We start from the raw sequence: 12025 nt of genomic DNA, 5'->3' as shown, positions 1-12025 counted from the left end.
ACCTACTATTGCCATAGTCACATTGTAAATTAGTTTTATTTACTTTTAAGTCCCTGTCTTATTGAGACTGATTAATTGATGCAAATTATCACAAAGTAAAAGTTGTAAATGTAAATGCTTAGATAAAAGTGCCTTATTGGTTGCTCTTTCAACAATATATTCAAGAAACGTTGTGGAAAACTAGCATTTTGAGAATTATTCTGACTAAGAAGTTGAAAAATCCCTAACTATGGCTTTGTTCACACAGGCAGAACAATCAGATTTTTTTGGCTGACTCAAATCCGTTTAGGTTTTGTATTCTGAACAGGACAAAAACACAAAAATATCCATGGTTTGGAATCCAAATTCCAATAAAAAATCAAAATGGATTTTTCTTAATGCGTCTCAGTCTGAACAGTCAGACTGGCTATCGTGAGTTTTTTCCCATCATTCATTGTGCATGATGGGTTGTTTCATCAGATGTTGCGATGAGAAGACATGTACTGCATTCCAAATGGCATAAACAATGCCTTCACAAGACATTTAGAAGGGAAAACAATAATGATGGCCATGCTGTAGAATTGTTACAAGAAAATATTCAATAAAAATGACTTAAAACGGGACTTCAGAATGGCCATTTTACAAAACCTTTCAGCCCTCTGACAGTGAAAGGTGAAGTATGGAATCTCTTCTGATTGGATCTCACCCATATGTCATATATACTGTATGTTACAGGGCAGTAAAGCTATGCCAGTTGTAAACCTTAGCAGCAATAAACATTGCATATGCCACCTCACTCATTTTTAAGCTATTATCTGTTAAGAATGTGTTAATATTTGGCTGTCATGAAAAACATCCATTGATAAACACTCACGCATGGTGAACAGATGCAAGTCTGCATCGTTAATATGACAACTTGTGTAGACGTGCTAGCAAAAGTGACTGCAGTCTGAACAGCAATAGAGTCAATTACACAGAAAGAGGATGGAACTTGTAAGTAAATGAGGTAATGAGTAAACTATATTGCCCTAAAATGCTGTGACATTTTTAATCAACATGATAAAACAATATTTGAAAATATATACAGTTTTAAACATTACTACTTTCATTAAAACTTACTTAACTATACTGTATATTGAGTCTTACTCAGGCCACATCCACACTAATCTGTTTAATAAAATTTCCTAACGTCCTAAAGTAGGGAGAGCGTTTTTGATAGTGCCATTTCAATGTGGACAAGAGCTATAAATGTAGCAAAATATATGCGTTGTTTTTTTTAAAGGAAAACATATTAGTGTGGACATGGCCTTATATCAATGGGTTTCATGATGCGCAAATCCAGAGCTCATGGCCTTTATTAAAGCCCACATCCAGACGTTATACACCTTTGTAAAAACTGGTGTAATCAAAATTGAATAGGGCTTAATTCTGTTGTGGAAGTGCTTGAGTGGTTAGCACAAAGCCCGAACCCGAATCCAAACCCTGTTAAACACATTTAGGATGAACTGGAATGCAATTCAGGCCCATCACCCAATATAGTAATGTATTTCATGCAAACACACTGAGCTAAGATATGCATGAATGTTGTACAGGTTATGTGGATATTTAATTCTGACTAAGTGACAATTTCAAAGGTAAAAAGGAAATAAATAAAAAGAAAGACAAAAAAAAAAGTATCTACTTATATCCCAAATTCCATATTAAACTCCCCTCAAATATGCAATTTTTGCAATCCACGTTGCGGGTAAAATGTTCCACTGCAGTGACATTTAGAAAGTTGTTGGCCCTCTTTGGTATTTAAAAAAAGGTAACAGTAAAACAAGGTTTCTTTGAACATTTAAAGAGTTAAGGATATCAGAAATCATACATTGAAAGACAAAGGATACACATCCCTTTTTATTTATTTATATCGCCACCCCCTAATATCAAGCATATCAAAACACTAAAAGCCATTTTAAATTCAATTACCACAAATGTATTATTAAAAATGAATTTATGAATGAATTTAATGAATTGAGTGTCAGTTGAGTGTTGTAGTATTATTCACTATTAATGTCTAACAAGTGTTCACACTGTATCTTTACAGAAAAGGCAGTCACGCAAAATTTCTGCTGGGTTCACAACAGGTGTGTACCCACAAAAATTGTTCTTACACTCATATCCTTACGCTGTCTAAAGATGTGATGAAACACAATAAACACCATTTATATAGGCTGAATTTTCATGCAGAATATATACCAGATCAAGCTACGACATCCTGAAACAAAAACGACAAACTGTAATGTCGCTTAGTTATTCAACTTCTAATAGTTATTGATGACTCGTGATTTCTGTGTGAAAATGTTCACACAGTTTTTACGCCATTTCTCTCGTGACATCATCATAGTTTTATATGCTGCAGACAGACGCTGTTCCGTTAAAGAGGAGAGAAGTTAGAATAAGATATCACCGTTATGGCTGGAGGATTCTACTCGTCACATATGATTAAATATTCATCTGCCGTTTGCAGCTAATGATGAAACACTGTGAAGCACGAAGACTGGAATGAGTTAATGGGGGAATACTGGTTCAACCATCTGTGGCTTGAGAGGATAACCAACAGCACTAATGAGCTTTAAATCTACACCTCACAAAGTGGGTGAAAAACACTGATAATTAAATCTCAATATCCAAAAGCCCAACAGACACTTGCCCTGTAGACCTACTACATGTTAGCCAGTTATAGAGGAATGTTTTACTGCTGCTTTCTCAGTTAACAGTTGTTCACTTTGTTTGCTTTTTCCAGTCTAAAATAGTGCTATATAACCTGCCTACTGTACCTATCCATAAAAGCATTTATTTTCTGTTGTCTCCTTAGTCTGTCTCTTTCCTTTTCACAGTCATCAATAAGTCACTTTTTGCATGAATATTCCCATTTATTTCGAATCATTCATTTACAAATGCATTCTCAATCACTGTCATGCGTTTATAACAACATGCATAAAAAGTGTGATTTCGTTTTTTATCCAATACCTGCCAAATAGTGAGATATTTTACTTCCAATGCTTAATAAGACATATTCATTAGCAACTTATGAAAATGTAACAAACTTCCTATACTGTTTGGTCATTTTTTATATTTGGTTATCCGATGTAATAATAATAAGAAAAAATGTTTAGCTCTGCGGCAAAACACTTGGTGAATTTTCAACACACACACACACACACACACAATGGGCCTTGTATAAGTGGTTATAAAAAAGGAAACACCTTCACTGTTCATGATCATAATTGACCATCCATAGGAAATGAATGGGAAAGACTATAACGTAGAGCATCTTTTATTATTATTTTGTCAAATAAAATCTATAAGTCAGCCACAATGCAGAACATACACACGCTAAATGAGGGGGTGAGAACATAACACACCCATAATACAGCACACACACAAACAAATGCACACACACATCAATTAATACACCATAGGAGCCTGCATAGAACACTGTAGCCATCTACTGGCTATTATTTTCATAACATGACTTTCAAGTCATGTTAAATTTCTTTTTTCACCAGATGGCAGCAATCTTCCCCAGTGCATGATAAAGTTTTTAATATTTTCCATACGTTTCAACTAGGGGTTTACTGTAGTGAAATTACATAAATTTGCTTATTTGCATATGTAAATTAATGGTGAAATTGATACATTTGTATGTAAATAAGATCTAAAAAATATAAAATCACCAAAGAACAGCATAATTGTATTGTTTTTAATGCAGTGCAGAAGAAAAGTTGTAATTTCTTTCAATAATAACAGTACACCTCTACTGGTTCTGTTTAAAAATGACCATGGACAGTATAGTAATCGGCACTTATTGATCTGAATAGGAGGGTTACTGTAAAGCAGAAACATATGAAGCATTTATTAAGGAGTTGAAAACATTAGAAATCTATTTACATAAAGTATCTACAATCTATGTATCAAAATGACTTATTAGTCTTTAATAAACCCCCTTAAAATCCCTTAATAAAGAGAACGTCTCGGGTTACTTAACTGTAACACCCGTTCCCTGATAAAAGCGGAACGAGATGCTGCGCTGATTTAGCACTTTGGGAACGGTTTTAGGTGTGACCAGCTGTGAATATGTGTGCAACACGTCAATGAAATTGACTAGAATTTATAGCCTCTGCTGGTGACATCAATTGGATGCACCTGTAGCAGGACTATAAATAGATGCGTCACAGGTGCATAGTCAGGTATTTTGTCTGAAGAGCAGTCCTGGGGCATCGCAGTGCGGCAATGAAACACAGCATCTCGTTCTGCTTTTATCAGGGAACAGGGGTTACAGTTAAGTAACCTGAGATGTTCACTGTCAAAAAGCTACACTTTGATGCTATGCTGATTTAGCGCTTTGGGAACGAGAATACCCACGCCGTCACACTGTGGATGTTCGGACACCTTACGGTGGTGTAGTTGTGCTCACAAGAGCGCGAGTGGTCTCAGACATAAGCTTGTGATGTTGACTCAAGGACATATGAGCCCGGAGTGGCATGAACATCCAAACTATAAAATCTTATGAATGTGTGTGGAGAGGACCAGCCTGCCGCATTACAAACATGTTGCAGAGGGACACCTCTAGCCAAGGCTTTAGAGGAGGCGACTCCTCTGGTAGAGTGAGCCCTGATCCCGACTGGCGAAGCTTGACTGCGCGCCTCATAGGCCAGGGCAATAGCATCACTCACCCAATGCGACATTGACTGCTTGGTGGCGGCTGCCTCTTGTTGCGACCCCCATGGCAAATGGATAGTTGCCCTGACTTACGCCACTGAGTAGTGCGGTGGACATAAGTCTGAAGGGCACAGACTGGATACAGTCCGTGAAGTCTTTCCTGCTCCGGCATGTAAACAGCGGGGAGCAGAAGGCTTCGAGAGTGACCGGATGCACGGTCGAGAAGGAAGCTTAAGCAGGTAGTCAGGATGAGGGTGCAATATTGCTTTTAGCCATTGGGCAAAATCTAAGCAGGCTGGCAAGATAGACAGAGCCTGCAGATCCCCAATTCTTTTTGAGAAGTAATTGACATAAGAAAAACCATCTTGATAGTCAGAAGTTTATCAGATGCTAACTCTAGAGGTTCAAATGGGGTCTCAACCAGACCCTCAAGGACTATTGCTAAGTCCCATGAGGGGATCCTGGTCCTAGCAGGAGGTCTCAGTCGCATGGCTCCACGAACAAAGCGAGCGAGCAGAGGATGTCTCCCCAACGGCACCCCGTCAATCAAGATGTGGCTAGCCGATAGAGTGGCCACGTAAACCCTGAGAGTGGCAGGGCATGTGCCTGCTGACAATTTTCCTGCAGAAAGTCCAGAACTGAAGCAATCTGTCAGTTAACTGGAGGTGCATTATGTGCACTGCACCATCTTTCAAAGATAACTTCTTCTAGAAGAGGGAGCCCTAGCACTTAGAATGGTTTCTATGACTTCAGGTGAAAGCCCAGTGTCCCTCAGTTGGTACCATTCAGGGGCCAAGCATGAAGGTTCCACAGCTCGGGCCGGGGATGAAATATTGTCCCCTGCGCCTGAGACAGAAGGCCGTCGGGGAGAGACATTATCTCAGAGAACCATACCCTGTTCGGCCAGTGCAGCACTATCAGTAAGAGGCAGGACCCTTGCTGACGAACTCTGTCCAAGACTCCCTGGAGCAGAGAAACTGGGGGAAAAAGCATAAAGGCGCATTCTGGGCCATGTCTGCGCCTTCGCGTCCAGAACCAGGGGGGCTGGATGACTCAGAAAGAAGTAGAGGAGACATTGCACTGTCTGTTGAGAGGCGAAGAGGTCCACTTCTGCCCTGTAAAATCTCACCCAGATTTGTTCGTCTACCTCGAGGTGGAGTTTCCACTCCCCCGTCTGTATTTTCTGTCTGGACAGTAAATCTGCTCCCACATTCAAGCATCCAGGGATATAAGCTGCTCTGATTGACAGGAGCTTGCCCTGGGCCCAAAAGAGAATCTGCCATGCCAGTCTGTTCAGCTGGCATGAACGTAGACCTCCTTGATGGTTTATATAAGAGACTACTGCTGTGTTGTCCACCCGCACCCAGACATGGCAGCCTCTGGAGGAAGTATTTCAGGGCCAGAAATACAGCCATCAACTCGAGGGGACTGGCTCTTGGATTAAATCCCCTGGCTTTAAGCCACAACTGAAATGGTCTCATGTGCAGAAGGTCCAAAGGGATCACCGAGGATGCAGATGCCATAAGACCTAGTATTCGTTGATACTGACGAACAGTGCAACCTTGGCCTAGCCTGACTTGGCTCAGGGTGTTCTGAATGGACACGATTCGAGTGGGAGACAATTTTGCCTGCATCGTGATAGAATTCCATACAACGCCCAGATAGGTAATTCCCTATGAAATCAGACGCAACCCCCCACCCTTCTTGGGAACCAGGAAGTATCTACTGTAATAACCTGACTCTTTCTCTGGAAGGGGAACATGATTTTGCAGTTCATTCCACAGTAGACATGCTTGCTCTGGTTTCTGTATTGAATTCTGTAGAAATACCTGGCAGAAGTTTCCACGCTGCCAGGTTCTCTGATATGGGTAATCATTTTGACACTTCCTGTTAAGGGGATGTCGAGTGTTCCGCGTCCTGGACTAAGGCAGGAAGCAACGGTACACCGAACGTTTCTCTGGAAGCCTCTAAATCCCGAAACACCAGGCGGCAGGAATAGAGAGGTTTTGCCCCCACAAGGTTGGGCACAAGACCATCAGGGTATTTTCCTCTTAGAAATGACTGCCCTGAGGTCTTGCTTTGGGGGCTGCTGAGGGCGATGAGCCAGTTCCCAGTCTCTTTGAGGGGGAGCACAACTCGCCATGCTTTGTTTTTGAGCCTCCCTTCTAGAAGGACCGGGGTTACCTTCCCCCTGAGTGCGGCGAGGAAGGAATTACCCGAAGGCTTCCTCGTGACTATTTGCCTCCTGGAACCTGGTGATATCTATATTCATAGCGTCACCAAATATGCCAGAATGCGAAACCGGGGCATCGAGAAGGAAAGTTTTGTCCTTGTCTCTGATGCCTGATAGGTTGAGCCATAAGTGTCCCTCCGTGCTGACTAAAGCTGACATAGACCGGCCAATGGCGTGCGCCGTCTGCTTGGTCGTGCGGCGAGACAGATCCGTGGCTCGACAAAGATCAGAGAAAGCCTCTTCGTCGACCATGGTGCCTGCACTCAGGTCCTTCAACAGATCAGCCTGGTTCGCCTGTAACACTGCCATAGTGTGCAGGGCAGCACCAGCCTGACCTGCTGCCTGATAAGCCTTCCCCACAAGCGTGGAGGTGGTCCTGCACGGCTTTGTGGGGAGAGTGGGTCTCTTTAGTGATGATGCCATGCCAGGTGAGAGATAACCCACAAGTGTCTCTTCTACCGGCAACGTCACTGAATACCCCCATGCCTCGGCACCCACGATAGTCGAATATGTTGACGTCGAGGGCACGAAGACACGGGAAGTACAAGGTTTCTTCCATGAACGAGAGAGGAGGTCATGGAGGTCATCCAAGAAAGGAAGGGACTGATATAGCGTTGCCTTCCCTTTTTCTTTTTTTTTGGGCCACCAGACAGAAATATGTCTTCTAGTTTGGAGCGTTTGGCTCTTGTTCGTGTGGCCAGTCTAACTGTAGTCTGGCCACAGCCCGGGTATCCACCTCGAGTAATTCCTCAGCCACTTTATTATTGTATGTGGAATGTACAGAGGTTCAGCATCACCCTCGTGAACCGAAGAGGCACCGAAGCGCACTTCAGGCTTACGAGAATGATCAGCTGGATCTGGGGAGAGAGCGAGCAAAAGGACAGACCCGTTTCTCACTCCTTAACCAAATCTATGCAAGAGCCCCACGATGAAAGAGTGGGCACTGGCTCTTGGAAGTAAGCGAGATGAGTGTGAATTATTTTGACTGTAAACAGATCACAATGCTTGCACCCGCCCTGCCCCAATGCAAGAGCAGCATGCTCTTCCCCCAAACACACAAAACAAAACTGGTGTGTGTCCGTTTCAGCCATAGAGCTGAAATGAGAACACACACTGCTTGCTTGTTTATCAGTCATTCTTTTCTTTTTTTTAAAGAACAGAGAAAGAGAATGGTTTCTGCACACTGCCTAACAATTCTAACTCCTAACAGAGGAAAGGAGAAAGTTCTGACAGTCAAGAAGCACTACACACACAGAACGATCTGAAGACAAAAGATCTGACAATGCACCTATGACGTATCTATTCATAGCCCTGCTACAGGTGCATCCAATTGATGTCACCAGCAGAGGCTATAAATTCTAGTCAATTTCATTGAAGTGTTGCACACATATTCACAGCTCAAAGCACTAAATCAACGCAGCATCAAAGTAAAGCTTTTTGATAGGGAACAGAAGTGTTACCCAACAATGTCTTAATGCAATAAAACAGAATATGGATAAGGTGACAAGATAAGGTACAGTGATACATGGTTGACATATTAGGGTGTATATACTGTAGAGTATGAATGGAAAATCATGAACTCATTAATTCTGAATGCAATGCACACATTTTTGCGAAGGATCCTAAAACCCCCACACCCTGTGACTCCCCATCTAAATCACAAGGTAGTGCCAGCAAGTCTGAATGCTTCTTGACGTTTTTACAACCCAAAGAGCCTCTCCAGAGACACTTGTGATATCGCCATCTACACACTGAAAATCTATACACTCATACCATTTAAAACCAAGAAATGGCTTATTTTTAAGGAAATATGTTTTATTCCTGTATGCTTGGGTATTTTCTACTGTTATATCAAACTAGTTAAGATTGTTTAGTTGTGTAGTTAAACTCTGAGGATATATTCACTTTTAAATGTACCAAATACAAGTTTCTTGGTATCAAATTAAACGTTACGACTCGCCCTAGCTGAATATATATGGTTACATTAAAATGTATTCTGCTATGTTTTACCATCTTTTGAGTGATTCAAACCACATCCAGGACCCTGTCATAAATTAGGCAAATGACTAGCCTTGACAAGACAAAGGGAACCACCTCACGCCAAAACTGAGGAGCCTCATTGGGTCATTCCTCCCAAAGGAGGCGTGACCTCCCTACCTTAAAAGTCAGGATCTGGTGTGGAATCACTCTCTCTTACTCTCTTTCTCTTCTATTTTGGTCCTCTCGTTCTTTTATCTCTCTTCAAGCTCTCTTGCTTCTTCTTCCCTTTTTGTGTTACTCTCGTCAGACATGTCTTTTGTTTTATTTGGCGTTTATCTCAGTCTTTTTCTTGTCTTCGGACAAAACTCAACACTCTACGTTTTTGGAGCAGTCCGATATCCTCCGGGTGAAAGGTTCTAAGACTCCTAAGATGCTTTGCACTTCCCGCGAGCGATCCACGCTCCGGAAGCACCAACAGAAATCCTCCAGCTCACGGACGCAACAAGGACATTCACGCACACGCAGTCTTGCTCAGCGACACAAAGGTCCATTTTGCAAGTATTATTCCATCTAAATTCAAATGCGTTAAAGTGTGTAATTCCCTTGCTGGCTCTTAAGGTTTAACTGTTGTAACAAGTTTGCTATCATTTTCCTTACTGTTTTACTTTGTTTGTTCTATGTTAAATGTTTGTTGTTAAATGTGTTCTATGTTTGTTTAAGTGTAGTGATATATCCTAGTTCCTTGTATTAAACCCAATTATACGCTTGATTGTCTGTGTTTGTTGGTAATAAAGCAAATCCTCTTTAATGTGCGATCTAAAGCTACGAGCTGATATTATCAAGTAAGTTAACGTGCTCTGATTAAGTAAGCTTATACTAAGAATAAACCTTCTGGAGAATTGATCCAGAGTATCGAGCAAAGTGGTTTGCTGGACGAACTGATTGGTTGCGGTACGGGTTAATTCCATTAAGGTGTTCTGAAAATTAATACAGCCTGTCTGCATGATGCATATTCCTAATTAATTATAATTCGTTGTGTTTAATTATCTATATATATCTGAAGCAGACGTTTGGGCCATATAACCCCTGTTTTGGGGCAATTTAGAATGTATTGTTACCTGGTTCAAACCGTATGATTAATCATTGATTACAATCATTAATATTAATTGTACATTCCCCAAACCTGAACCAAGAAACCCTACAATACACTCACCTAAAGGATTATTAGGAACACCTGTTCAATTTCTCATTAATGCAATTATCTAATCAACCAATCACATGGCAGTTGCTTCAATGCATTTAGGGGTGTGGTCCTGGTCAAGACAATCTCCTGAACTCCAAACTGAATGTCAGGATGGGAAAGAAAGGTGATTTAAGCAATTTTGAGCGTGGCATGGTTGTTGTGCCAGACGGGCCGGTCTGAGTATTTCACAATCTGCTCAGTTACTGGGATTTTCACGCACAACCATTTCTAGGGTTTACAAAGAATGGTGTGAAAAGGGAAAAACATCCAGTATGCGGCAGTCCTGTGGGCGAAAATACCTTGTTGATGCTAGAGGTCAGAGGAGAATGGGCCGACTGATTCAAGCTGATAGAAGAGCAACTTTGCCTGAAATAACCACTCGTTACAACCGAGGTATGCAGCAAAGCATTTGTGAAGCCACAACACGCACAACCTTGAGGCGGATGGGCTACAACATCAGAAGACCCCACCGGGTACCACTCATCTCCACTACAAATAGGAAAAAGAGGCTACAATTTGCAAGAGCTCACCAAAATTGGACAGTTGAAGACTGGAAAAATGTTGCCTGGTCTGATGAGTCTCGATTTCTGTTGAGACATTCAGATGGTAGAGTCAGAATTTGGCGTAAACAGAATGAGAACATGGATCCATCATGCCTTGTTACCACTGTGCAGGCTGGTGGTGGTGGTTTAATGGTGTGGGGGATGTTTTCTTGGCACACTTTAGGCCCCTTAGTGCCAATTGGGCATCGTTTAAATGCCATGGCCTACCTGAGCATTGTTTCTGACCATGTCCATCCCTTTATGGCCACCATGTATCCATCCTCTGATGGCTACTTCCAGCAAGATAATGCACCATGTCACAAAGCTCGAATCATTTCAAATTGGTTTCTTGAACATGACAATGAGTTCACTGTACTAAAATGGCCCCCACAGTCACCAGATCTCAACAAATAGAGCATCTTTCGGATGTGGTGGAACGGGAGCTTCGTGCCCTGGATGTGCATCCCACAAATCTCCATCAACTGCAAGATGCTATCCTATCAATATGGGCCAACATTTCTAAAGAATGCTTTCAGCACCTTGTTGAATCAATGTCACGTAGAATTAAGTCAGTTCTGAAGGCGAAAGGGGGTCAAACACAGTATTAGTATGGTGTTCCTAATAATCCTTTAGGTGAGTGTATATGGGCACTTTTGTCCCTGTGGTCTTTTAGAAAATAAACAAATCCCTTACAACACACTTTTCACTCTGTCTCTCTCTCTCTCGTTTATTCAGTTTGTCTAATAACAATGTATATACTGTACATGGATATACCGTGGATTTATTTAAATAATCCTGCATTTTTGTATATTGTAAGAAATTTGCTGTTTCATTTTTTTTTGACATAAGAAATCTTATACATGGTTTGACATATAGGTGTCACGGTCAGTGTGGTTCTATCAGTTATTTTCCTGTGTCTGTGTGTTTTTGTTCTCCACTTGTAATTAGTGCTCCCTTGGCAATGCTCATTGATTGTGTTATATTTACATTTATGCATTTGGCAGATGCTTTTATCCAAAGCGACTTCCCCCCAGAGCAACCTGGAGTTAAGTGCCTTGCTCAAGGACACAATGTGGCTGTGGGGATCAAACCAGCGACCTTCTGATCAACAGTTATGTGCTTTAGCCCACTACACCACCACCACTGATATATGCAGTTCCCTCATTAGTTATCGGTTGACCTCTAGACAGAATGTACATTTTTGGGTGAACTATTATTGTAAATAGACAACACATTCTCATACAAACCTTCCACATCCACAGTCTCCTCTGCTGTTTCCTGAGGGTTCTCCTCTTGGCAGCAGGGATTGTGGCCAGTGTGAAACCGGCATGAGGTTTCTGTGAG

Source organism: Xyrauchen texanus, chromosome 15 (genome assembly GCF_025860055.1).
Source record: "Xyrauchen texanus isolate HMW12.3.18 chromosome 15, RBS_HiC_50CHRs, whole genome shotgun sequence".
NCBI classification, from domain to species: Eukaryota; Metazoa; Chordata; class Actinopteri; order Cypriniformes; family Catostomidae; genus Xyrauchen; species Xyrauchen texanus.
This window is presented reverse-complemented; position numbering follows the sequence as displayed.